The sequence below is a fragment of the Schistocerca nitens genome, chromosome 2 (assembly GCF_023898315.1).
Source record: "Schistocerca nitens isolate TAMUIC-IGC-003100 chromosome 2, iqSchNite1.1, whole genome shotgun sequence".
NCBI classification, from domain to species: Eukaryota; Metazoa; Arthropoda; class Insecta; order Orthoptera; family Acrididae; genus Schistocerca; species Schistocerca nitens.
The window spans coordinates 184,980,215-185,004,866 of NC_064615.1; positions in this window are offsets into that span (position 1 = coordinate 184,980,215).

The window sequence follows — 24,652 nt, forward strand, 5'->3', positions numbered from 1 at the left end:
TAGGCACTGCGGCGACTACAGACGTTTCAAGTATAATGTCTTCCCTGTACAGGAATGTCGGCCGAGGTGGCCGAGCGGTTCTAGGCGCTACAGTCTGGACCGCGCGACCGCTACGGTCGCAGGTTCGAATCCTACCTCGGGCATGGATGTTTGTGATGTCCTTAGGTTAGTTAGGTTTAAGTAGTTCTAAGTTCTAGGGGACTGATGACCTCAGCAGTTAAGTCCTATGGTGCTCAGAGCCATTTGAACCCTGTACAGGAATGAACATAATGGATGTACGAGCGTAGGAGACACATCGTTGAGTATGGTCATGAGTCATGCTTGGATAGCCAAACGGCAAGGTCACACATTTTCCCCATCGTAGTTGAGTACTTTACAGAGAGAACCCTTGACTGATTCGTCGGGGCCTGCAGGCAGGCAACCCCTTCAACACCCCTCTGATGCCGCATGCCCACAAGTAGATGATAACACAGCAGCGTAGTGCCACTTAGCTGTAGGATGCCGAGTCATTGCCTGCTTGCAACTATCTAGGAATTGTCAAGGTCTTTTGCAGCCTACCTCCCGTCGTCCCCAGAAATAAAATTACATTTCATGACACCAAAAGGGTCTTACTGCCGTTTCATCACTAAGGTAGCTCGTTGTCAAGTAATGCCTTTACACGAAGGTGCGCGTGCAGTGATGCTACGTCCTACTTAAAAATTAATCCGACATACCCAATTGTTTTATTCCCATAGACCAGCAACTAACAACTATTGTCAACACGAACTTTTACTTTCAATGCATAAGTAAAAATTCACTGCAAATTCATAGCTTGCTTCACATGATCTTTTGCAATCGGATCAATCTTTTTTAAATATCTTGTATAATAAGGACAAAGAAATGAGTTTTGTTTATCAAGGAGTTTATATTACTACAGGTAATTCAATAGTAATGCACGTCCAGTCATTCGAACGTTAACATTTTCTGCAATTTATACATATGAGCTTAGTATTATTCAAACACAGAGGTCTGGTCATTTGGTTTCCTCGTGTAAGTGATTTAAGTGCGTATATCTCTCTGGTGTATGGATGTGAACGGTGCTATTGTAACGTACTGCGTTCAGATTTTGAGAAATGGTTACGAACTGTAAGAAAGAAGCTGTAAATGGCCTACGTAACCAATTTCTCTGAAATTGCACCAAGGAACCCAACGATCTCTTCGAACATCTTCTTACGCCGTAAAAATCGCCATAAATAGTGTCTAATGCCATTAATTTATGATAATTTATCCTGACACACTGAAGCAAAGTCTGATGACTAGGAACGTAGTGCAGGAAAACATTTCAGCCATAAAGTGTAAACCTGGACGTAATAGAAAATATTACGATTCAGTTTACGTGGCAGAATGTACAAAGTTAACTTCATCATTAAACCTCACCCGCAAGGGAGCCCACCCTTAATATCAAACGCATGAAGAAAAATTTGACATGAGAAAGGTTTAATAACAACAGAATACTAAAACAAAAACTTCTATAATTAGTTCACGAATACTGTTACGTATGTGAACTACGTAACTGTTATTTTGCGCCACTAGATTTTATAAATCTGTGTCGAATTTAACAGCACCAGAGCTTGTTTCATTTCAAAGCCCTTACTGCAAAGGAAGCAAAATCTGAACTTCCCTCTTAGTCTCTAACGCACTTTTCTCCCGAATACATATTTATAAATCCGAAAAACGAAGAAAACGTCACAGGATGGGAGAACACATATATATCGATTGTGGTGTAATGAATTAACCTAATAACTCTGATGCCTACAGCCACGCAGGTTCGCGTTTGGGTTTGTGGATAACGATTTAATGTGTTTACTTGAATAATTAATTCCGCTTACATTACTTCAAATTCGGCCAGAATTAAATCAGGGTTAAGTCTAATTACCGCGCTTTCGGGCTGTGAGCTGTTTGCACGTCACACAGACGGATGATTTATTGGCAATGTAAGCAAGCTTGCAAATACAGGATAAATGGCATCTGTATATACGGCGCATAACTTCTCGATGTTCAATTGTTTCATGCATAAAAGCGCTATATATTCCACAGTTTCGCAACTAAAGGCTCTGTCTACTTTACGCTGTGTATTTAGAGCTGGCAAACACCTTACAATTAAAATTCATCACAAAAATGGAAAAATTATTTTTCCAAATTTATTTCCACATTTGTAACTTGTATTTTCCGTCATAAGCATAGTTCGTTGCATAGCCATTAACAGTAAATCGGACATCGCTATATCGGTTATATGCAGGGTGGACCATTTTAATTCATATGGGAAATAACTCGGGACGGACATGAAATACAGCAAAAGATTGTAGCCAGGAAACAGGGTCACGTATTGCTACTAATGGCTGTGTCCTTGAACGTGATTCTCAAGGTGATTTGGAGGTCATAGCGATTTTTTAAAATGGAAAATCTGATACTTGAATCAAGATTTGAGAACAGTGACAAACTTTACGTAAAACGATACATAATTGAAGGTCATGTCTAGTTCAGTGAAGGTTAAATAAGAAAATATGTTCTTAGTTCTCGTAGGGATTAATCTTCTCTATAGAGGAGAGATACAGCAAAATACGATTTTCCATACAAACTGGAAGGGACATCCCGAGGGGTGAGGGGACTGACTCAACGACTTATAAATCAATGATCTCTGTGTTACTTATTTTTCTTCTGTCTTGTAAATGGCACAGTAGCATTTATGCATTGTAATGTATTTTTTTCAATGAATACTTTAGTTAAAATGTTGAAATCTCTGAGTTCTTTCCAAATATGACCTCAAAAATAGGAGTTTTCATGAAACAACACTCAACCCATGAATGACCTTCTTTAATTACCTTTAAGATCATGGTTATTCTAACAATATGTTAATCCTTGTACTTCTTCCAGTTTGTACCTAACAATGTATGTTGCTATACCCCTGATCTATTCCGAGTTAATCATTACTATAACTAAAAATATATTTGCTCATTTGAACTTCATTGAATCTTGCCATGACCTGCAATAATTTGTCACTTGTTTGGAATCTTAAATCAAATATTAGGACTCCCATTTACAAAAAATCACTTTAACCTTCAAATCACCACGTTCAAGGTCACGACAATTAGCCGCAATGCGTGACCTTCTTTGCCACCTGCTATTTTTATCTAAAGCATTCTCCTGTATCTCATCTCCATCTCGCTATATTCCCCATTACGGATTAAAACGGTCATGCCTGTATGTAATGAAGAGTGTCCGTTTGTTTGTGATTCACACAAATCTACAGTTTCATTCCGTTGTTTATGATATTTTGCACAGTTTACCTTCAGGACAAGAGGAAGACCACTATCTACATCAGATTTCGTAATCTGAATTGTGGCATATATGTAAGTAATATTTGTGAAAGGCCATTACCAGAGGTCTCTAAAAATTCTTGGCCAATGTTCTTCAAATTTCTACACGATTCTCTAACGAATATTTGGGCAGACATAGGCTATTTATTTTTAATATACACAGTATATAAATATACACGTAAAATACATAAAGGAGAAAGGTCGTCACCAAATATCTCGAAAAGTACTTGATCGATTTACTTCAAAGTTTTCCAGTTTACTTCAAATTTCTACATCCGGATGAAACAGTGAAGAAAATGGAAAATTAAACGCCTAATAAACGAAATATATCGTGGCAAGCTGACTGTAATTCCTATCTCAAGAATAAATTACAGCGGCAATATCCGTCTTGGAGATACTACCTTCAGACGTCACTAGATCGTGGGACGAGCGAAAACTCGAGAATTTCACAGTAACATGATTGAAAACTCTCATTTATTGATTAGTTGTCGTTGTTACATATGACATATATCCTAAAAGGTATTTTAGTCAGTGTTTCACAGTTACTTTTGCTATTAAAATCCAAAGTGCCACACAAACCTTAAGGCAGGTCGTGGATAATACCAACAAAAGTCACTAAATCGCGGGTCTATCAAGAGTCGAACAGAACCTGAGATTCCTCGATCTGTGACGTAACCTGTTCGAACAGTTCGAGCCGTGATCAAACACAGCACTACTTAAAATACTGAAAACTGAGCTGAACAATAGTAGACGAATTCTTCAAAAACAGAATGAGATACTTAATCGCAAAATGTGTCAACATAGGACTCAGCTTATTATTTTTTTTCATACAGCATATTTTTAAAGTCAAAATATTTCTTCCAGAAAATAAAGTGTATTGAAGTGACAAAAGTATGTATTTTATATTAGATTTTAGATACATTACGCATTACGGATATACTACTTTAATTTGTAATTTAAAAATGAATCAAAGCATAATCTTTATTTAATTTTTATTACTATCATCTTGCTCTGAAATTTGCGTATATCTGAAAAAGGCAGAACCGGAAGCCTAGAGCCTGAATTTTATGAATTCTGCAGATGAAGATGTATTCATTCGTCGCCTTCCCTTGACACCCAGTGATTCAAGATTCAAAAATGCCCTTCGACTTAAGCCGATTGCAGTTTCCCATGCAGTTTGCATTCGCTATGAGTAACAACAAGGCACAGGGTCAATCACTTTATGCGGCAGACATTAAAGGCTGGGCAACGCCGGGAACTACAGCTGCTTGTGATTAGACTACCAACGACCTATTGAAACATTCTCTCCTCAACTACGAAGTAAACAAGTTCATTTGTGCATCATATCATATTGGTGTGTATTACTGTATTTCTAACTTCTTAACCTTCAACAGCTAATCGCATACCACTATAAATATTTTTTAATAAATGTGTTGTGGACTGCAAACAACTTGTGTAAATATTCTCTTCGCTCCTAAATACTAGCTACTATGGAAACCCACTTGCTTGCAAATATTAATTTCTTGTCAGTAAGTAGTAACATGTTGGAAATAAGCTAATTCATTCTTCAGTTCTGATAAGATGAAATCAGTTTCAATTCGTTTTTCATAAGCTTTCAACTACGACCTGAGATTAATATGTTTTAAGCATTTGCTATCTGAACTCTCTAGCAGCTTAGCTAACCGGCGGTAATAACGTGCCCACGCTATCAATTCCTCTCTGTGTAATCGAATTCTCAGCGAGATTCAGCTAACTTCGCAATCGCGCAGTCCGATCTCTCCACGCTAATTGTGCAATGACTGTAGCAGAGATTGCATGTTCGCTGCTCGCCACATTTGATGCACTCGTAGTAATGTGTGGCGCACCACTGTAACATGGGAGCGTGACACTCGTAAACCGCAGCTATAAATAATTTTATGCGTCCATGTAACGGAGGGCGTTAACTCTTGCCACTCCAAGGCTTAACGAACTCATATCGCCTCCAGTAACAGCTGTACACAAGCAGTACATGTCAACTGTGTCTCTGAACTACTTTCTCTTCAGTTAAGCACCCAATTTCTATGACAAGAACGAAAATTCTTAGAATGTCCCATGACACGTGAAAGAGACACCATTTTTGTAGCTGTTGTTATTGTGATCTCGAAAAGGTCGTCTTGATGCTGCTTCATAGTAGTCTATCCTTTGCCTCCTCATCTCTGCATAATTATTACAACTGATATCCATTCGGAGTAGTCAAGCCTCGACTTTCCTCTAGAAGTTTTTACCCACCCTAGGTTCCTCCTAACTAAGAACGAAGTGCACGGATTAAAAAAGGTGTAAGATAGGGATGTAGTCTTTCGCTCCTGCTGCTCAATCTATACGTGAATGAAGCAACGACGGAAATAAAATAAAAGTTCCAGAGTGAAATTAAAATCCAAGGTGAAAGATCACTGATGAAGATGCTGTCCTCAGTGAAAGTGAAGAATAATCATATAACCTGTTCAATGGATTGAACAGACTAATGAGTGAGGAATATGCATTAAGAGTAAATCGAATAAAGACGAAAGTAATTAGAAGTAGTGGAAATGAGAAGAACGAGAAACTCAACATTATAGGTGGTGATCACGATATAGCACAAGTTAATAAATTCTGCTATAAAGGCAGCAAAATAACCCATGACGGATGGAGCAAGGAGGAAATAAAAAGCAGACTAGCACTGGTAAAAATGGCATTCCCGGTCAAGAGAAGTCTATTATTATCAAACATAGGTCTTTATTTAAGGAAGAAATTTCTGAGAATGTACGTTTGGAGCACAGCATTAAATGGTAGTGAAATATGGACTGTGGGAAAACCGGAATAGAAGAGAGTAGAAGCATTTGATATGTGGTGTTACAGAAGAAAGTTGATAATTAGGTCGAATGAGGTGGTTCTCCGCAGAATTGGCGAGGAAAAGAACATATGGAAAAAACTTACAAGAAGAAGGAGCAGGATGATAGGATATCTGTTACGACATTAAGGAATAACTTCCATGATACTAGAGGTAAAGACTTTAGAGGAAGACGGAAGCTGGAATACAGCTTGCAGGTTTTTTTTTGCTTCTACATTACAATATTTAAGGAATAGTTACAGAAGATTCTGGACACGTATTTATCATTTACAATGTCTATATTCCCGTGTCCAATACAATTTAAACAAAAAATGACCTCAGATCTGTAAGTAACCCAGAAAAACTTAACTATTTGCCTTTCAACAAATTTAATAAATCTTAACTTAACAATTTCTATTCTTAAAAAACATTTTAAAAAGAAACATACATAAAGTTAATTCCTGCAAGTGTAAAATAAGTAGTAAAATTTAACAGCCCCTGATTAAAATTAAAAAAAAATAAAAAAGCTTTTTAAAGCGCAACCGCAAAATAAGCACCTGAAGGTGTAAGTAGGTTTCTTGATCTACCAGAGGATTTTCCTAAAACTTGTACACGTAAACACCATCAATATGACATTAATTCGAGGGTCACTCCAAAAGAAATTCACACTATTTTTTTTAAATCCATCTTTTATTCTACATGTTTGAAAGTTTTACAGTGTGTAGATACATCGTTTAGGAACAATATTTTCATTTCTCCTCATAATTTCCATCCCTATCAACTGCCTTACGCCGTCTTGGAACCAGCGAATGTATACCCGCACGGTAAAATTCTGGACCAACCAGTTGGAGCCACTGTTTGGTAGCGTGCACAAGGGAGTCATCATCTTCAATCCTTGTTCCACGAAGAGAGTCTCTCAGATTCCCAAAGAGATGATAGTCACGTCAGGACTGTAAGGCGGGTGTTTCAGTGTTGCCCATCCGAGTTTTGTGATCGCTTCCATGGTTTTTTGACTGACATGTGGCTGTGCATTGTCGTGCAACAGCAAAACATCCTGCTTTTGCCGATGTGGTCGAACACGACTCATTCGAGCTTGAAGTTTCTTCAGTGTCGTCACATATGCATCAGAATTTATGGTGGTTCCACTTGGCATGATGTCCACAAGCAAGAGTCCTTCTGAATCGAAAAACACTGTAGCCATAACTTTTCCGGCAGAAGGTGTGTAGTTGAATTTTTTTTTCTTTGGTGAATTTGCATGATGCCACTCCATTGATTGCCTCTTCGTCTCTGGTGAAAAATGATGGAGCCATGTTTCATCAGCTGTCACAATTCTTCCAAGAAATTCATCTCCACCATTCTCGTACTGTTCCAAAAGTTCGCTGCATACCGTTTTTCTTGTTTCTTTGTGAGCCACTGTCAACATCCTGGGAATCCACTTGGCACAAACCTTTTTTAACGCAAACACTTTCAGTATTCTCCAAACACTTCCTTCCCCTAACCCAACGTAGCGTGACAATTCGTTCACTGTGATGCGTCTGTCAGCAGTCACCAATTCGTTAACTCCCTGCACATTGTCCGGAGTGTGTGCAGTACGAGGGCTGCCACTGCCAGGGCAATCATCAATATTACCGTGCCCGTTTTCATCAAGTAACCTGCTTGCCCACCGACTGCAATCGACAGCAGCATCTCCATAAACCTTTTTCAACCTCCTGTGGATGTTTCCCACTGTCTCGTTTTCACTTCTGACGAACGTCAAGTGTAGCAGCCATCTTGAAGACTTGCTGTGACAGCGCCACTCACGGGAACAGGTTGAACTAAGTTTGAAAACAGGCGGGAAGGATGTCTACACACTGTAAAACTTTCACATATGCAGAATAAAAACTGTATTTTTACAAAAATAGTGTGCATTTCTTTTGGAGTGACCCTCGTATGTGCCATGTTTGATTAAATTGGTTGTAAGACGTCATGTACTGTTCTAGGAACCAAATGTGCAAACAAAAAATCCAAGTCAAAACCAGCGACCATAAATACAATTTTTAAATACTTTGGACCACTATTGTTAAGAGAGTGCTTAACAAGGAACGTCATTAAGACTGCGTATCTAATAATGTAGTTAAGAATAAAAGCAAAATTCAACATACCAAAAGAACGCCAGTGATGAACCAACGGTGCCCTGCTGTTGTACGCTGCCTTCAAACAACTTTTGAATAACATCCGGTGGCAACACGATAGCTGGAGCCCACTGATGAGTGCGATGTATTGTGGCTATCTGCGCATTTGAAGAAACAGCCGTTAGTACTGCAACGCAGCGTACAACCCGCCAGTTCTGCTTTTGAGTACGCTTCCACTGCACCGTACCAGAAACCGAGGTCGTGATGAACATTAGACATTTGATGCTGCGTGCGTCCACAGTCAATGATTAGTGCTATAGCTGATGCTACGTGCTAGATGCTAGTAGAGCAGTGAGGTTATTCATACGTCAACAGAACCAGCGAAATGAGTCATTCGCATCTCAACATTACCTCCATCCTACTGGAACAACATCTCCTCACAGTGAACCTAAGAATTACAGCTTACTTTAAGTCCTAACCAAAAGTAATCAGGATGTTATTTTGAACCTTTCACGTTAGAAAACGTTTCACGTAATGTTAGAACGTTCTGTTTCTGTGTGTTTGCCATAATTAACATGATTAACATGGAAATAAAGCGTTTCCGAACCCATGTCCGTATAACACATTTTGTTCCCCTATGTTTGTTACACCCTGTATAGGACTTCGGAGACTTTTAAGGAGTTTAAGGACAGAAGGTAATTTTGCCAACGTAGTGGATACTTGTAGACCACGAAAGACGTACATGGCAGGTGAGTCGAAGTACATGACACACAAGCAGAGCTGCGCTCTATCAAAAGTACTGTTTGGTAACTTTGGTACAGTACATTAACGTAGTAAATGGTAAGCTTACCGGGCAAACTCAGATATGCTAGTTTCCCGGTCGAACTCTGGTAGGGAAAGAAACCTAAATGGATGTGTAAGAGAGAAACAGGCACCGACGACTTCTCTTTGTTTTTTGTTTGTTTATTTGTTTGTTTCTCACAGAATTAGAACCACAGATCGTTCAGTGATAATCCAATGTCTATTTTATATCCTTAAAGAACATAAATTGCATTTTATATTTAAGAAAAACTAGTTTATCGCGTAAACTTAGGCACTTTTATATAAGTAAAGCAATTATTTCTGATGCAAGTACAGTTTACATGCACAAACATAAAAAATCTGTATAATTATTGTTATTATTCTGTGCTCAGTAGTACGATCTTTATTACAACCAAAAGCAAGAGTTTCTTGTTATTTTTGATAAATGCGAAAGTTGTTTATGAGTAATAGAAACATGTTTTATATAAGGGCTACGAAAAATTGAAGCGATAGTTGATATTTTATCGTTTTGCAGTTTCATATTACTTCATCTTCTCTTTGAAAAAAAATTGTCATGTTACAAATCAACATTTTTTTGAGTGAAACATGAATGAAACATTCATTTTTGCTGCAAGTACTGTTTATTTTTAAGTAACATACAGGAGGATAATTATGTACTGTACAACAAAATTGTTCCAGAGGTTACGAGGCCCTTTGTGTATCCTCACTGAGTTTTAAGACGGTTCACCGCTCCCGGTTTCTGTGGGACTCTAGTAAGACACTGATCGCATACGCAAACAAAGCGATATATATGAAGTAAAGCCCGCTAGGTATCCAACACACACAGCGTATAGGTAATGCGGGTGCGATCTTTATGACCAGTCCTACAAGGAAAGCTTCCTTAAGTCGTCGGCGCAAGGGGCGAGTTAGCTAATGTTGACGTGGTGTTCTAAGAGTTTTGTGTCGTCACTTTGTGGTATTTCACGTTGAGTAGCCATTTCGTCATGTCAAACACATAATACGTTCTGTGATATTTTGGCAATGCCCTACTTAAAGTCGAATCAATTGCAGTCAAGAACTCCCTCTTCGTCACAAGCAGAAAGCGAGACGCCGTACTGCATTTGTCTCGGTCAAAGAAGACCATTCGTGTTAACTTGAGGAAAATCATTTTGTTAATAAATCAATAGATAACTTTATTGTTACGTTTGCTTGTGGGGTGTTCCGAGCCCAGAACACCCATGTTCGATGGGTTTTATGCTATACGTTACACTCTATGAAAAGATGCTGTTTATAATCATCAACACATTGAATGTCTCGAGAATGAATCGCTATTGGTACCTTTTATTGTAAAAAATGGCCTAAAATGTCGTATTGCTGCTTAGAGAATTTTCGTATTTTGTTATTTTCGCGTTATAACTCACGAGTAATGAGGGTAAGTCGTTTTAAGGCAATGACTCATTGAAGATCCACGAAAACATGTCGTGCATGTAAATGTCAGTTAATGTCATTTCGGAGATTAAAGCGTTTAAAAGACCGTATCATCAAATACGCGAGCTAAGGTGCTACTGTCATGGACTGTGCGGCTGGTCCCGGCGGAGGTTCGAGTCCTCCCTGGCGCATGGTTGTGTATGTCTGTCCTTAGGATAATTTAGGTTAAGTAGTGTGTAAACGTAGGGACTGATGACCTTAGCCGTTAATTCCCATAAGACTTCACAAACATTTGAACATTTTTGAACATAAAATACTATGTCGCAATATGCAACGTTTCAACTTAACGTAGTTGCTTCAGGACGCGTATTATAGAACCGTGAGTGGATCCCCAGAGGTTGCGCGTCCTATACTGTACTATACTAAATTTTTTTCACCTTCGCGTTATCTAAAAGGTTGTGGGATTTTCGTATGAAATTAATGGATAAATTTTCTGTAATATTTTACGTTATGTAAAAAGAAGTGTGCTCCCTGTTTGGGGGGTGGGGGATGAGTTTCTTCAACTTGGTGAAATTCTGTAAGCTAATATCTTTAGTGAGTGGACGTGTATCTTCCATCTTCCTTTCATCACACGTTCACGGATACTGATGTTTCCATTTATGTATGCCACTGACAGAACAACATGACTAGCGTATGGTCAAGAAGGAAATGTGCGTTTCAATAGAGGATTCCCTGCCGGATCCGGGATTATCTCCGCCCGGGGACTGTGTGTTTGTGTTGTCTTCATTGTTTGATTATCATTCAAGAGTATGGTGAGACTGGATCGTGAAAAGATTGGGAATATTTACAGGCGCTAATAACCACGACGTTGAACGCCCCAGAAACTGATATGATCATCATGATCACATTTTAATAGAGCTAACATAGGAGGGTACCCGTGGTCTAGGGACGCCGGTCAGAGGTTTAGTTGCCCTCTGTGATAAGAAAACTGAGATAATGGATCAACTACGAACTGAAACGGGTGTCTTACGACGTCCGCACCGAGCAGATACAACGAACGAAAACGAACAAAACGAGTCTACAAAAAAAAAAAGGGTAGCGTTTTTGATTCATAATCAAAACGTCTTCTGTCCCGGGTTCGATCCCCGCCACTGCCTAAATTTTGATAAATAATCAGCATTGGCGGCCGAAGACATCAGGCATAAGAAGTCACCCTTATTCTGCCAACGGCCTTGTCAAAGAGGGCGGAGGAGCGGATAGAGGTTCAGGGCACTCTCTTGTACTAGGGGTGGGAAATTGCCCCTAAAGGCGGAAGAATCAGCAATGATCAACGACATGAGGATGCAGAAGGCAATGGAAACCACTGCATTAAAGACACGTAACGTGTATCCACAGGACATGTGGCCTGTAATTGAAGAAGTGTCATGATGATCTCTCCATTGGCAAAAGATTCCGGAATAGTCCCCCATTCGGATCTCCGGGAGGGGACTGCCAAGGGGGAGGTTACCATGAGAAAAAGATTCAATAATCAACGAAAGGATAACGTTCTACGAGTCGGGGCGTGGAATGTCAGAAGCTGGAACATGATAGGGAAACTAGAAAATCGGAAAACGGAAATGCAAAGGCTCAATCTAGATATAGTAGGGGTCAGTGAAGTGAAGTGGAAGGAAGACAAGGATTTCTGGTCAGATGAGTATCGGGTAATATCAGCAGCAGCAGAAAATGGTATACCAGGTGTAGGATTCGTTATGAATAGGAAGGTAGGGCAGAAGGTGTGTTTCTGTGAACAGTTCAGTGACCGGGTTGTTCTAATCAGAATCGACAGCAGACCAACACCGACAACGATAGTTCAGGTATACATGCCGACATCGCAAGCTGAAGATGAACAGATAGAGAAAGTGTATGAGGATATTGAAAGGGTAATGCAGTATGTAAAGGGGGACGAAAATCTAATAGTCATGGGTGCCTGGAATGTAGTTGTAGGGGAAGGAGTAGAAGAAAAGGTTACATGAGAATATGGGCTTGGGATAAGGAATGAAAGAGGAGAAAGACCAAATGAGTTCTGTAACAAGTTTCAGCTAGTAATAGCGAATACCCTGTTCAAGAATCACAAGAGGAGGAGGTATACTTGGAAAAGGCCGGGAGATACGGGAAGATTTCAATTAGATTACATCGTGGTCAGACAGAGATTCCGAAATCAGATACTGGATTGTAAGGCGTACCCAGGAGCAGATATAGACTCGGATCACAATATACACTCCTGGAAATTGAAATAAGAACACCGTGAATTCATTGTCCCAGGAAGGGGAAACTTTATTGACACATTCCTGGGGTCAGATACATCACATGATCACACTGACAGAACCACACGCACATAGACACAGGCAACAGAGCATGCACAATGTCGGCACTAGTACAGTGTATATCCACCTTTCGCAGCAATGCAGGCTGCTATTCTCCCATGGAGACGATCGTACAGATGCTGGATGTAGTCCTGTGGAACGGCTTGCCATGCCATTTCCACCTGGCGCCTCAGTTGGACCAGCGTTTGTGCTGGACGTGCAGACCGCGTGAGACGACGCTTCATCCAGTCCCAAACATGCTCAATGGGGGACAGATCCGGAGATCTTGCTGGCCAGGGTAGTTGACTTACACCTTCTAGAGCACGTTGGGTGGCACGGGATACATGCGGACGTGCATTGTCCTGTTGGAACAGCAAGTTCCCTTGCCAGTCTAGGAATGGTAGAACGATGGGTTCGATGACGGTTTGGATGTACCGTGCACTATTCAGTGTCCCCTCGACGATCACCAGTGGTGTACGGCCAGTGTAGGAGATCGCTCCCCACACCATGATGCCGGGTGTTGGCCCTGTGTGCCTCGGTCGTATGCAGTCCTGATTGTGGCGCTCACCTGCACGGCGCCAAACACGCATACGACCATCATTGGCACCAAGGCAGAAGCGACTCTCATCGCTGAAGACGACACGTCTCCATTCGTCCCTCCATTCACGCCTGTCGCGACACCACTGGAGGCGGGCTGCACGATGTTGGGGCGTGAGCGGAAGACGGCCTAACGGTGTGCGGGACCGTAGCCCAGCTTCATGGAGACGGTTGCGAATGGTCCTCGCCGATACCCCAGGAGCAACAGTGTCCCTAATTTGCTGGGAAGTGGCGGTGCGGTCCCCTACGGCACTGCGTAGGATCCTACGGTCTTGGCGTGCATCCGTGCGTCGCTGCGGTCCGGTCCCAGGTCGACGGGCACGTGCACCTTCCGCCGACCACTGGCGACAACATCGATGTACTGTGGAGACCTCACGCCCCACGTGTTGAGCAATTCGGCGGTACGTCCACCCGGCCTCCCGCATGCCCACTATACGCCCTCGCTCAAAGTCCGTCAACTGCACATACGGTTCACGTCCACGCTGTCGCGGCATGCTACCAGTGTTAAAGACTGCGATGGAGCTCCGTATGCCACGGCAAACTGGCTGACACTGACGGCGGCGGTGCACAAATGCTGCGCAGCTAGCGCCATTCGACGGCCAACACCGCGGTTCGTTCCTGGTGTGTCCGCTGTGCCGTGCGTGTGATCATTGCTTGTACAGCCCTCTCGCAGTGTCCGGAGCAAGTATGGTGGGTCTGACACACCGGTGTCAATGTGTTCTTTTTTCCATTTCCAGGAGTGTAGTAGTGATGAAGAATAGGCTGAAGTTCAAGACATTAGTCAGGAAGAATCAATACGCAAAGAAGTGGGATACGGAAGTACTAAGGAATGTCTAGATACGTTTGAAGTTCTCTAACGCTATAGATACAGCAATAAGGAATAGCGCAGTAGGCAGTACAGTTGAAGAGGAATGGACATCTCTAAAAAGGGCCATCACAGAAGTTGGGAAGGAAAACATAGGTACAAAGAAGGAAGCTGCGAAGAAACCATGGGTAACAGAAGAAATACTTCAGTTGATTGATGAAAGGAGGAAGTACAAACATATTCCGGGAAAATCAAGAATACGGAAATACAAGTCGCTGAGGAATGAAATAAATAGGAAGTGCAGGGAAGCTAAGACGGAATGGCTGCAGGAAAAATGTGAAGACATCGAAAAAGATATGATTGTCGGAAGGACAGACTCAGTATACAGGAAAGTCAAAACAACCTTTGGTGACACTAAAAGCAACGGTGGTAACATGAAGAGTGCAACTGGAATTCCACTGTTAAATGCAGAGGAGAGAGCTGATAGGTGGAAAGAATACATTGAAAGCCTCTATGAGGGTGAAGATTTGTCTGATGTGATAGTAGAAGAAACAGGAGTCGATTTAGAAGAGATAGGAGAGTATTAGAATCGGAATTTAAAAGAGCTTTGGAGGACTTACGGTCAAATAAGGCAGAAGGGATAGATAACATTCCATCAGAATTTCTAAAATCATTGGGGGAAGTGGCAACAAAACGACTATTCACGTTGGTGTGTAGAATATATGAGTCTGGCGACATAACATCTGACTATCGGAAAAGCATCATCCACACAATTCCGAAGACGGCAAGAGCTGACAAGTGCGAGAATTATCGCACAATCAGCTTAACAGCTCATTCATCGAAGCTGCTTACAAGAATAATATACAGAAGAATGGAAAAGAAAATTGAGAATGCGCTAGGTGACGATCAGTTTGGCTTTAGGAAAAGTAAAGGGACGAGAGAGGCAATTCTGACGTTACGGCTAATAATAGAAGCAAGGCTAAAGAAAAATCAAGACACGTTCAAAGGATTTGTCGACCTGGAAAAAGCGTTCGACAATATAAAATGGTGCAAGCTGTTCGAGATTCTGAAAAATGTTGGGGTAAGCTATAGGGAGAGACGGGTCATATACAGTATGTACAACAACCAAGAGGGAATAATAAGAGTGGACGATCAAGAACGAAGTGCTCGTATTAAGAAGGGTGTAAGACAAGGCTGTAGCCTTTCGCCCCTACTCTTCAATCTGTACATCGAGGAAGCAATGATGGAAATAAAAGAAAGGTTCAGGAGTGGAATTAAAATACAAGGTGAAAGGATATCAATGATACGATTCGCTGATGATATTGCTATCCTGAGTGAAAGTGAAGAAGAATTAAATGATCTGCTGAATGGAATGAACAGTCTAATGAGTACACAGTATGGTTTGAGAGTAAATCGGAGAAAGACGAAGGTAATGAGAAGTAGTAGAAATGAGAACAGCGAGAAACGTAACATCAGGATTGATGGTCACGAAGTCAATGAAGTTAAGGAATTCTGCTACCTAGGCAGTAAAATAACCAATGACGGACGGAGCAAGGAGGACATCAAAAGCAGACTCGCTACGGCAAAGAAGGCATTTCTGGCGAAGAGAAGTCTACTAATATCAAACACCGGCCTTAATTTGAGGAAGAAATTTCTGAGGATGTACGTCTGGAGTACTGCATTGTATGGTAGTGAAACATGGACTGTGGGAAAACCGGAACACAAGAGAATCGAAGCATTTGAGATGTGGTGCTATAGACGAATGTTGAAAATTAGGTGGACTGATAAGGTAAGGAATGAGGAGGTTCTATGCAGAATCGGAGAGGAAAGGAATATGTGGAAAACACTGATAAGGAGAAGGGACAGGATGATAGGACATCTGCTAAGACATGGTACTAGACGGAGCTGTAGAGGGCAAAAACTGTAGAGGAAGACAGAGATTGGAATACGTCAAGCAAATAATTGAGGACGTAGGTTGCAAGTGCTACTCTGAGATGAAGAGGTTAGCGCAGGAAAGGAATTCGTGGCGGACCGCATCAAACCAGTCAGCAGACTGAAAAAAATTCTACGCGCATCCATTTTCGTGAACGAACTGCCGTTGGAAAACACCGCAAAATAACATTAACGAGCTAGTGCTAAAGGCCGATGGCGCTGTGTCTTGTGACGTTGGATAGCCCGTCCGCTTGCTGGTCGACATCTGCGCTTATTTATGATAGTCTATAGTAGCCTACGGGTGTTTATAACTATGCGTACAAGCACATTTCTGTATGCGATCTGAAGTTTTCCCGGCGTATTTCCAATCTGAACAGTTCTCGGTTATCCGACCGGGTAGCGTCGTAATTTCTCCACAATATTTCGGCCGAAGTTCACGCTGCCATCTTCAGGTGGTTGCTGACGAATGCTGTGCTGCTTCTCTCGGCGCCCTATAGTTGTTGTTGTAGTCTTCAGTCCTGAGACTGGTTTGATGCAGCTCTCCATGCTAGTCTATCCTGTGCAAGCTTCTTCATCTCCCAGTACCTACTGCAACCTACATCCTTCTGTATCTGTTTAGTGTATTCATCTCTTGGTCTCCCTCTACGATTTTTACCCTCCACGCTGCCCTCCAGTACTAAATTGGTGATCCCTTGATGCCTCAGAACATGTCCTACCAACCGATCCCTTCTTCTAGTCAAGTTGTGCCACAAGCTCCTCTTCTCCCCAACTCTATTCAATACCTCCTCATTAGTTACGTGATCTACCCATCTAATCTTCAGCGTTCTTCTGTAGCACCATATTTCGAAAGCTTCTATTCTATTCTTGTCTAAACTATTTATCGTCCATGTTTCACTTTCATACGTGGCTACACTCCATACAAATACTTTCAGAAACGACTTCCTGACACTTAAATCTATACTCGATGCTAACAAATTTCTCTTCTTCAGAAACGCTTTCCTTGCCATTGCCTGTCTACATTTTATATCCTCCCTACTTCGACCATCATCAGTTATTATGCTCCCCAAATAGCAAATCTCCTTTACTACTTTAAGTGTCTCATTTCCTAATCTAATTCCCTCAGCATCACCCGACTTAATTCGACTACATTCCATTATCCTCGTTTTGTTTTTGCTAATGTTCATCTTATACCCTCCTTTCTTTACTGGCGCCCTATATACACTAGCCATTACCCCCTCCACCGTTCCTCTGCTGGTGTCTTTGGTGCTGCCGGCAGGGACTGCCGACCCCAGTTCAGACCCAGGCGCCGCTTCCCCCACCACCTCCGTAGCCGCCGCGCCGGCTGCACCAAAGACACCAGGAGAGGAACGGTGGAGGGGGTAACGGCTAGTATATATAGGGCATCGAGAGGAGCAGCACAGCATTCGTCAGGAATCACCTGAAGATGACAGCGTGTACGTCTGCCGAAATAATGTGGAGAAATAACGACGCTACCCGGTCGGATACTCGCGAACTGTTCAAACATTTCTGTATATTTGTTTAAAATTACTCACAAGGGAACCTCCCGATCGCACCCCCCTCAGATTTAGTTATAAGTTGGCACAATGGATAGGCCTTGAAAAACTGAACACAGATCAATCGAGAAAACAGGAAGAAGTTGTGCGGAACTATGAAAAAAATAAACAAAATATACAAACTGAGTATTCCATGCGCAAGATAGGCAACATCAAGGAGAGTGTGAGCTGAGGAGCGCCGTGGTCCCGTGGTTAGCGTGAGCAGTTGCGGAACGAGAGGTCCTTGGTTGAAGTCTTTCCTCGAGTGAAAAGTTTACTTTTTTTTCGGAAAGTTATGATCTGTCCGTTCGTTCATTGACGTCTGTTCACTGTAATAAGTTTAGTCTCTGTGTTTTGCGACCGCACCGCAAAACCGTGCGATTAGTAGACGAAAGGACGTGCCCCTCCAATGGGAAGCGAAAACATTTGATCGCAAGGTCATAGGTCAACCCATTTCTCCACAGGAAAACACGTCTGATATATTCTATACGACACTGGTGACGGCATGTGCGTCGCATGACAGGAATATGTTGTCGACCCACCTAACTTGTACACTTGGCGAATGGGTTAAAAGATTCTTCTACCTTGTCCGATTTAGGTTTTCTTGTGGATGTGATAATCACTCCCAAAAAAAATGATGAAAACATAAGAGTTTGTCACATAAACTGCAACAGATGAATGCAACAGTTTCACAGTCGCACAGTTTTCCTTGTGCTCTGTCAAAACATACATTTTTAACGGTTTTCAAATTTTTCCGTGTGTAGACCGTCAAATCCCGCATATGTCCAAGCAAATCTGAACATGTTCTGGAATTTTAGAGAGCGAAGTTGATTATGTGTGAGTGCCTGAACTTTAATAATTAACACACGATCACGTAAACAATACTGCTCTGTGTACCTATGCAGCTTCGCAAAATAATTGTCTGAAAAAAAATTAAATTTTTCACTCGAGGGAAGACTTGAAGCAAGGACCGAGAGGTTCCGCAGCTGTTCACCCTAACACGGGACCACGGCGCTCCTGGGCTCACACTCTCCTTGATGTTGCATATCTTGCGCATGGACTACTCAGTTTGTATATTTGCTTATTTCTTTTCATAGTTCCACACAACTTCTTCCTGTTTTCTTGATTGATCTGTGTTCAGTTTTTCAAGGCCTATCTACTGTGCCAACTTATAACTAAATCTGAGGGGGGGTGCGATGAGGAGGTTCCCTTGTCAGCACACTCATTTTGCCTCTGTAATGTGAGATAGGAAGCGACCAAAGACTGGTGTCGGTTCACGTTGCTTGCGCTGCTGCTCAGCCGAGGGTTAAGAAAACAAGAGGGCCGGTCGGGGCTCGGCGGCTGAGTGGGTCACGGGCGGCGGCAGGTGGCTGCGGCTCCACAGGTCGATCCGCGGCCAAAGGAAAGACGGCCGGAGTGCAGCCGGGCCGCCCTCAAGTGGCGCCGCCATTCACCTGCTGACGTCACGCCGACTCCTTTGCCAGCCGACATATTGCGCCCCGGGCGGTCGCTGGCGGCTTTGAACTGCAGAACGACTTGCTTGCCGAGGAGCTCCGCACAGCCACTGATCCCGCGACGCAGCCGTCTATATGAGGACCCGGAGGCTCAGAGCCGCGGACCGAGTTTCTTCCTGCTTCCTGCCGACACACGAAACGTCAACTCGGCACTCTCAGTCACAACTGCGACTGTCATTAACCGTTAGTCCACCACATACCGGTTGTCAGAAAGATTAAGATGATGAAAAAATAAAATCGCCGCACGATACGATAAGGCAGAGACACGAGATTGTGGAGCGAACTGTTTGTGGCTGTTCACGAAGCTGAATGAACAATTATTGAATAACTAATTTGGCTGTAAGTTTTCCTCATTCGCCTAGGAACCGGCGATATTACACTACTGGCCATTAAAATTGCTACACCAAGAAGATGACGTGCTACAGACGCGAAATTTAACCGACAGGAAGAAGATGCTGCGATATACAAATGATCAGCTTTTCATAGCGTTCATACATGGTTGGCGCCGGTGGCGACACATACAACGTGCTGACATGAAAAAAGTTTCCAACCGACTTCTCATACACAAACAGCAGTTGACCGGCGTTGCCTGGTGAAACGTTGTTGTGATGCCTCGTGTAAGAAGGAGAAATGCGTACCATCACGTTTCCGAATATGATAAAGGTCGGATTGTAGCCTATCGCGATTGCGGTTTATCGTATCGCGACATTGCTGCTCGCGTTGGTCGAGATCCAATGACTGTTAGCAGAATATGGAATCGGTCCGTTCAGCTGGGTAATACGGAACGCCATGCTGGATCCAAACGGCCTCGCATTACTAGCAGTAGAGATAACAGGCATCTTATCCGCATGGCTGTAACGGATCGTGCAGCCACGTCTCGAACCCTGAGTCAACAAATGAGGACGTTTGCAAGACAACAATCATCTCCACGAACAGTTCGACGACGTTTGCAGCAGCATGGACTATCAGTTCGGACACCGCGGCTGCAGTTACCCTTGACACTGCATCACAGACAGGAGCGCCTGCGATTGTGTACTCAACGACGAACCTGGGTGCACGAATGGCAAAACGTCATTTTTTCGAATGAATCCAGGTTATGTTTACAGCATCATGATGGTTGCATCCGTGTTTGGCGACACCACGGTGAACGCACATTGGAAGCGTGTATTCGTCATCGCCACACTGGCGTATAAACCGGCGTGATGGTATTGGGTGCCATTGTTTACACGTCTCGGTCACCTGTTGTTCGCATTGACGGCACTTTGAACAGCGGACGTTACATTTCAGATGTGTTACGACTCATGGCTCTACCCTTCATTCGATCCCTGCGAAACCCTACATTTCAGCAGGATAATGCACGACCGCATGTTTCAGGTCCTCTACGGGCCTTTCTGGATACAGGAAATGTTCGACTGCAGCCCTGGCCAGCATATTCTCCAGATCTCTCACCAATTGAAAACGTCTGGTCAATGGTGGCCGAGCAACTGGCTCGTCACAATTCGCCAGTCACTACTCTTGATGAACTGTGGTATCGTGTTGAAGCTGTATGGGCAGCTGTACCTGTACACGCCATCCAAGCTCTGTTTGACTCAATGCCCAGGCGTATCAAGGCCGTTATTACACCCTGAGGTGGTTGTTCTGGGTGCTGATTTCTCAGGTTCTATGCACCCAAATTGCGTGAAAATGTGATCACATGTCAGTTCTAGTATAATATATTTGTCCAATGACTACTCGTTTACCATCTGCATTTCTTCTTGGCGTAGCAATTTTAATGGCCAGTAGTGTAAATCACAACTGATGTTCTTCTGCTGTTCCGACCGCGACTGACATCTGGCTCCATGACGTCTTGTTGGGTTTCAGTGATTAACTGATAAATAAAGAGACAATAGGGATAAACCACAGACCAAGGAAACAGATACATTAGGTATGACGCTGAACATATTGTTTCAAGAGAACACGTCAAATGAGAGGTTGCCTGTTACACGTGAATGACGGTCATTACTCACCAACAAAGTTAAGAAAGTAGCGACAACTTTTGTTACTGCAGGTCAAGACAATAATAATCAGACAGTATAAATTACGGATAAAATGTTGAACTTTCGAAACCCTGAGTTATGACAGAGCACGCCGAGAGATAGTTGAAATACTAATAGCTACGAAAATTGACGAGACCAACCCGGGCAGGGGCGGCTGAGATTGCTTTTACGGAAACATGATACGATTCCCCCACCATACGGTTGGTGTACACGTTACCGCGTGACGTCGGAATTATTACCGATTAGCACGTAGAAACAGATTACTGGCCATGCTGTATTGTGTCGTGCGATCAGTGGCCGATAACGATGGCAGTTCATTACCGGGCGATGGTCACGAACTTGCACGTACTAAGAAGTCCGCCCCGATAGCTGAGTGGTACCTTGAATGGTACCTCAGCGTGCTCGGCCAGACGGTTAGCTACCCTCTGTAATAAAAAAAAAACTGCGTGAACGGATCAACAAAGAACCTGGACGGCTGTCATCGGACGTCCGCCCCGAAAAAGTTCAACGAACAATATAGAACAAAATGAGATCTACAAAAAAACGTTGTCAGCGTGACGGATTTCCGTCCTACGGACCCGGATTCGATTCCCGGCTGGGTCAGGGATTTTCTCCGCTCAGGGCCTGGGTGTTGTGCTGTCTTCATCGTCATTTCATCCCCATCCGGCGCGCAGGTCGCTCAATGTGGCGTCGAATGTAATAAAACCTGCACCAAGGCGGCCGGTCCTGCCCCGCAAGGGGCCAATGACGTCAAACTCTCATTTCCCTTTACCTAGTAAGAACTGGAGTCGACTGCGGTGCCGAGGGCGCCTCCCATCATTTTTGTGTCCCAACTTCGCTGTTTACGTCCGTCGACAGGTAGAGTACCTCCGGGACCAACTTAACAGGTATGCTTCTGGTGCATTTTTTCCGGCCCGTGAAGGCAATGTCGGCGCCCTCATATCTTGTACAACTGGTATACCAGGTCTTCGGCATAAACGGCGAGCAGAGCGTGTGCCCCTCCTCTCCTCTCGAAGAAAAACTAAGATTCCAACTACCGGTTACTTTAGCCTTCTAGTAACACGCCATACTGTGCTAATTCTGCATTAATTAAACCGGGCGTCAGAAAATTATAATCCCTTCACGGGCCGGTAGTCATGGTATAGGCAAGCCTGTGGATGTCTCTGATTGCCGTGAAAAATGCATTTGATGTGGTTTAATCGTCAGTTAATGAATTCGATTTGTAAACTACTGTACCGATCAGCAGGTGACTCACAGCAATCGACTCGTTATCTAAAGATTAAGCTAAATCTGTTGGCAAGCTGCCGGCCGTGGTGGCCGAGCGGTTCTAGGCGCTTTAGTCTGGAACCGCGCGACCGCTACGGTCGCAGGTTCGAATCCTGCCTCGGGCATGGATGTGTGTGATGTCCTTAGGTTAGTTAGGTTTAAGTAGTTCTAAGTTCTAAGGGACTGATGACCTCATATGTTGCGTCCCATAGTGCTCGGAGCCATTTGAACCATCTTTTGTTGTCAAGCTGAATCTGTTATTCCTCTGTCAAAGAGTTGGACTGCTTGCTACCTTGCTTTCATGTGTTCCGTGGCTACGTAGGACAATACATCAGTGCTGCATAGTGTTATACTAAAAGCCAGAAAGAAAACTTAACACTTTATTGTCACTCAGCAGCCCAACAAAAAAACAACATTGGCTGAACAGTCACACCGTGCTCTACTGATGCAATTAATAATCACAGTTAAAACAGATACTTCATAGATATGATTTAACACTATAAGTATTAAAGTTATGGATATAAAGACAATTTAACTCAAGGGGAGCAAATTACTCGGATTACATTCATCGAGTATTTGAGAGCACTTAACGACTTCCAACAAATTTTGCATTCAATTTCAAGCTTTTTTCGAAACATTTCTCGCTGACGCCCCTCACAAAATAATGAAAGGGAAAAAGTTTATCGCTTACTACATCTCTGTTCTTGCTACAAAACTTCCGCATCAAGCATAAATTTTTAATTAATTATTTCTTCGCTACTAACGCTATTCACTACCCGTTTTGCGGAAAATATACCACTCAAGATACCTACAAAATATTACTATGATCGGGCCTAAAATAAACTGCTTGACACTGTGGACTATTTGACAATAATGTCTTACATGAACATACAAAGGAGGTACCAGTTTTTGGTTTTGACTTTTTCGACGGTCTTCGAGTAAATAATTATTAACTAATGAAACCAACATACTTAGTCTACTGCGTCTTCTACCATAAAGGAATTAAAAGCCATACGTCAAATACAGAGCGTACATAAATGACTATCGGGGTTTTAACGCCTTATAATATTCATTACATTAAACTTACAGTTATAAATGATATGTCAAATGAAAGAGCAAGTCAAACAGTTTTACCAAGAACCTTATAAATGTTCAATGTGAGCACCATTTGTCACACGGCAGAAACCAAGTCCATAGCCGATTTTTTTTTCCAAACGTTGATAAGTGTGTCTTCAGTGATTGTAGCAACAGCTGCTTCAATCCGGTTTCTTAATTCAGGGAAGTACGCTGGTAGCGGAGACACGTACACACGATCCTTGATGAAGCCTCAAAGGAAAAAAATCGCATGGCGTTAGGTCGGGTGAACGTGGAAGCCATGTAAAGCAAGCCCTGTCATTGGGCCCCTTGCGGCCTATCCAGCGCTCGGCTATAGACTTGATGTGTGCCGTGTGACAAATGGTGCTCACATTGAATATTTATAAGGTTCTTGGTAAAACTGTTTGAGTTGCTCTTTCATTTGATATATCATTTATAACTGTAAGTTTAATGTAATAAATATTATAAAGCGTTAAAACTCCGATATTCATTTAGAAACACCCTTTATTTAAGAAAATAACTCAGTTGTCTAGTGATAAGACGTTTGAAGCAGTTTTATTCATGGAAGTACCATTCTTTAAACAATCGGGGTGGAGAGAGGGCGGGGGTTGGAAGTTACAGGTAGAATCCTAATCAACAATGACATGAGACGGGTGTCACGCCTAGTTAAGGACAATCGGTGTCAAACCCAACAGGAACTTCTGCTGTCAGTGAATTCAGGTTCATGTCAGCCAGTTCCCGAACAAACCTGCGAAGTCTTCATTGAGGCAAACAACGCAAACTGGACAATAGTTAGCTGAATGTGTAAGGTAGTCCGAAGAGGAGCGATTTTGCCTCTTCCAATGTTGCGAGGTTTCGAGTGCATCAACAGGTAGTATAGACTGCAGATATACTCTAAGAATTCCGAAAAAATATCATCCACATATCTTCGAAGAAACCAAAAGCAGAAAGATAAAAGAACCATCGTACAG